The sequence below is a fragment of the Octopus bimaculoides genome, chromosome 11 (genome assembly GCF_001194135.2).
Source record: "Octopus bimaculoides isolate UCB-OBI-ISO-001 chromosome 11, ASM119413v2, whole genome shotgun sequence".
Taxonomy (NCBI): domain Eukaryota; kingdom Metazoa; phylum Mollusca; class Cephalopoda; order Octopoda; family Octopodidae; genus Octopus; species Octopus bimaculoides.
The window spans coordinates 2,841,111-2,846,225 of record NC_068991.1 but is presented as its reverse complement, the minus strand read 5'-3'; positions in this window follow the sequence as shown (position 1 = coordinate 2,846,225).

Genomic DNA, 5,115 nt, shown 5'->3' with positions numbered 1-5,115 from the left:
TCTGTGTGTGTGTGTGTGTGTGTGTGTGTGTGTGTGTGTGTGTGTGTGTGTAGTTTGCAATGTATTGATGTATTCATTGCATGATGTGCAGGTTATGTGAATGTATGTGATGCATGTGCAGTGTAGATGCATGTATTATTGTGCATTTGTGACGCAGTGTGGATGCACCTGTTAGTGTGGATCAGCGGTTGTCAGCCGGGGTCCATATCACCCTTGGAGGGGTCCCCGTAAGATTTTGTTGTTAAAGTTCATCTGCAATAAATTGGTGAAATATCTACGAGACACGAATTATTTCAACATTGCTTTTTAATAGAATTCTTAAAAATATCTAATTAAGAAAATATGATGGGGTGTTTTTTTTTAAACGCTGGTTGGCTATGAGGGTCCAGCTGAACAAAATGGAAACCAAAAGGGAACCAAAAGGGGTCCATAGGGCAGGGAAATGGTTGAGAGCCACTGGTGTGGAACACAAAGAGCAATCAGAGTGTGTGTGTGAAGGGCACAGTAATTTGCGTGGGTGTATATTGTATGTGTGTATGTGGAGTTGTTATATGCCTGGCAACATGCGTGTGTAGAAGTGTGATTTGCGGCCGGTGTGTTTATGGTGTATAGCAAATTAAGTAGAGATAACAAGCGTTGTAGTTGTTGTTTTGGTGGTGGATGTGGTAGTGGTGGTGGTGGTGGTGGTGGTGGCTTCTATTGTTAAACCCTAGGTCTTCTCTAACGAAATAGTCTTATGACCAACGACACTACTTTTTTAAGTATCAGGAATTAAATTACTCAATATGTTCTTTCATTTACTTCAGTGGCGGAGCAGGTGGGCGGTGTGCCACCGGGCGAAGTTTTTATGGTGGCGGCACTATTCAGTTTGCCGTGTAAGCATGTATATTCTTGGGGATTCGGGGTAGTGATGGTAGTGGCGGTGGGGGGGGGGGAGACGTGTTAAGTTCAAGGGCAGCCCCGGCGGCACACTCTCCACCTACGCCACTGATTTATTTAGATATATATTTCAGAAAATTTGGCTGCTATGTTTAGCAGGTCGAATGACTGCTATAGGATCTCTGATATTGTCTGTTGAAAATGATGTGTAGTGTTCGATGTGTATGTGCAGTGTTGGGTGTGTATGTATGTTCGAGTGAGTGTATGTGTGTGTGTGTGTGTGTGTGTGTGTGTGTGTGTGTGTGTGTGTGTGTGTGTGTGTGTGTGTGTGTGTGTGTGTGGTATAGCATCGCCTGTACGTACGCGTGTATGTCTGTGCAGATGATTATCGAGACATCGATTACCCAGAGAATAGCTTAAGCGTTAGTCTTCTGTCAAAGTCACGGCGTCTTCAAGTTGGGAGACCCAACAGACAGTCAGTGTGTGTGTGTGCGTATGTATGTATGTATGTATGTATGTATGTATGTATGTATGTATGTATGTATGTATGCATGCATGCATGTATGTATCTATGAAGGGAGAGATGCATGTATGCTTATATGCACAACCATATATATATATATGTATATATATATATAGAGATATAGATATAGATATGGTTGTGCATATACGCATATATGCATCTCTCTCTTCATAGATACATACATACATACATACAGACATACATACAGATAGATAGATAGATAGATAGATAGATAGATAGATAGATAGATAGATATATGATATATATATGCACACGCACATGTGCTTGCGTCCATTGTTTTTGACGAACAAGAAAAAAGAAAAACAATACATGGTATAGTGTTTCACGAAAGCGCACCGCCTATGATATATATATACATGTATACGACGGGCTTCTTTCAGTTTCCATCTACCAAATCCACTCACAAGACTTTTATCGGCCCGAGACTATAGTAGAAGACACTTGCCAAAGGTGCCCCGGCAGTGGAGCTGAACCCGGAGCCATGTCGCTGGGAAGCAAGCTTTTTACCACACAGTCGTACTCCCCCCCCCCACACACATATATATATGGAGGTGCATACAAGTGTATATATACACACACACACACACATGTGTATATATATACACTTCGAACCATCATCGCCATCACCACCACTACCACCACCACCACCACCACCACAACTACTACTACTACTACTACTACTACTACTACTACTACTACTACTACTACCACTACTACTACTACTACTTGTTGCAATCGTTAGCGCCTCTGTTGCTACCGAAGCAATTGTAGCCGCGTAAACCTGATGATTGCCGACGAAGACGATGATGACGATGATGACGATGATGATGTGATGTGATGGTGATGTTGATGACGATAATCAGTACATCATCATCATCATCATTATCATCATCTTCTTCATCTCATCATTACGGTGGTGGTCGCGCAGGCGGCGGTAGTGGAGGACGATGGCGATAGTAGCTGTAGTAGGATTTGCAGCAGCAGCAGCAGCAGCAGCAGCAGCAGCAGCAGTAGTAGTAGTAGTAGTAGTAGTAGTAGTAGTAGTAGTAGTAATTGTTGTTGTTGTTGTTGTTGTAAGTGTTTCTAATTGAGGTAGAAGTTGGTTAGCTTTGTAAGTCGGTGGTGATTCCGAGGAACTGGGTGGTGCCTGTCGTCTAGATAGGCGACAGAGAGGAAGAGACAGTGAGAGTGGGAGAGAGAAAGAGAAAGAGAGAGAAAGAAAATGGTAAGAAAGAAGATAAGAAAGAGAAAGGAAGGAAATAAAGGTGGGGGAGGGGCTGGTTCGGCTGGAGAAGATGGAGGGAAGGTGGTAGATGATGAGACTACAAAATGTCATTTGCCATACATGTGTGTGTGTGTGTCTGTTTAAATGGCACTTGATGATCTATCTATCTATCTATCTATCTATCTGTCTATCTGTCTATCTATCTGTCTATCTATCTATCTATCTATCTATCTATCTATCTATTCTATTCTATCTAGCTTTGGGGTATTACATGTATACGCCTGTAGTCTGTATATATGTATGTATGTATGTATGTATGTATGTATGCATACATGTGTGCATGCATACACACACACACACACATGCACACACACACATGCATACACACACACATATATACAGGGGCTGGACAAAATAATGGAAACACCTAGCATCATAGCATCATAATTTGGAAATACGTATTAAACCGTCAAAAGTTTGTTTATTTTTATGTTTTTGATTTATTATTAGTGTTGCTTAATATGTTTTGTTAAAATTGCAGTTTCTTTTCAGATATCATCAGAAAAAGGTAATTAAAATTCATTAAAATGACAGATCGATCGGACTTTCAAAGAAGTCAAATTGTTGGTGCATGTATGGCAGACACAATCGTAACGAAAACAGCCAAAATGTTTGGTGTATCAAGAAGTACTGTCTCGAAAGTAATGACAGCCTTTGAGAAAGAGGGAAAAACTTCCTCGTTAAAACAAAACTCCGGAGGAAAACCAAAACTTTCAGTTAGAAAGCAAACTATGCTGGATCATAAATATAGCATACCCAGCTGACAACAAGGTATGCGATAAGGAAGAAAGAAAAGTCGAGAGATATGACAAGTAAGCTTGGGAGGTAAAGCCGTTGTGGTCGATGAAAAAGGTAGCAGTAGTACCAATAATTGTCGGAGCCCTGGGAGCAGTGAGCAAAAATCTCGAGAAGTACATGGAACAAACAGGGGCTGCAATAAGGGTGGAGCACTTGCAGAAAACAGCACTGTTTAGAACTGCTCGAAAAATAAGAGGTTTTTACCTTAGTTCACTGGTAGAGAACAGCTGACACCTTAGTACATCTCCAGCGTTAGAAGCTGTGCAAAGGCAATAATAATAATAATAATAATAATAATAATAATAATAATAATAATAATAATAATAATAATTAATTCGGAGGGGAAGACCAAGTATATAGTGTGTGTGGTTAGTTAGCAAAAATACGATCATCCTCAAATATAGCAATATGTGTGTGTGTGTGTGTGTGTGTGTGTGTGTGTGTGTGTGTGTACACACACGTTAGGTTATTTGTGAGGTCTTTCATGCTACTGCTAACACGGAATCCAGTAGAGCCTGTTGAATGGTTGGGTCATCTGCGATTAAAGCAGCACTCCCACTAGGCTTGCCCGGTGAGGATGATTGCTAGACCGAAAAACAAGGAATATCTTGCAATAGCATGGGTCCTCAGAATTTCCGGTTTGGTGTCCAGCGTATCGGAATACAATTGGGAGTGAGGCACTCCCCGGCTTTTGTCACAAGTGACGGCCACTCTGACATAAAATCAGATATGCAGGGAATGGCGTTGAACATTTTGGAGATCTGCTTGCGCTTGAGATCTTAGCGTTCCCGCATTCCTGAGCCTACGACCTATATTGGCACTGGGTATATCTTGGCCTGGCTTGTCTCTGGATCAAGTCAGTAGGGTGGAGATGGTCTGTGAGATGCTATGCACGGTTTACTTTTAGTGTTGAGACAAGAGTCTGGCAAAATTTTTAACATCATTTATTTTCTCCGTTACACGTATTTCATTTCCGAATAGGAGTTACAAAGTTGTACATGTAGTAAGAAACATGTAGCATATGCGATTCAGTTTTGTCAAATGTTTCTCAGTGAATCTTTATCTCTTCCATGTTACTTTTAAGTTTATTTATTCTCGTATCTTAGCCATGGTCTTCTTGTGATTCTCCATCCATCCTGGAGCTGGTTACTCACAAGGATGTTTAAAATCCTGCTGTCACACATTCTGACCACATGACCAATCCATCTTAATTAAACTTGCAAAAGAAAGGATTCAATGCCACCAATTTTACATTTAGAAAATTGGTCAATATTCGAAAGCCTGTCGTTCAGACCTTATCCTCAAATGGTGCCAAGACATCACTTATGAAAGACATGAAACTGGTTGACGTGTGATCGACATAGCACTCAAGGTCCCTATCCATACAAGGGAATAGACAGGACCATAGTTTGGTAAGTGTTAGTTTTTTCTTTCTAATGGGATTCCCCGTTGGTCCGCAGACAGAGGCGATATTTGCCGAAAATAGCTTTGGTTATGCGGTTTACTATTTCATCATCAAGAGAGACACTTGAGTTCACTCAGATATGCGAACACACACACACACACACACACACACACACACACACACACACACACACACACACACACA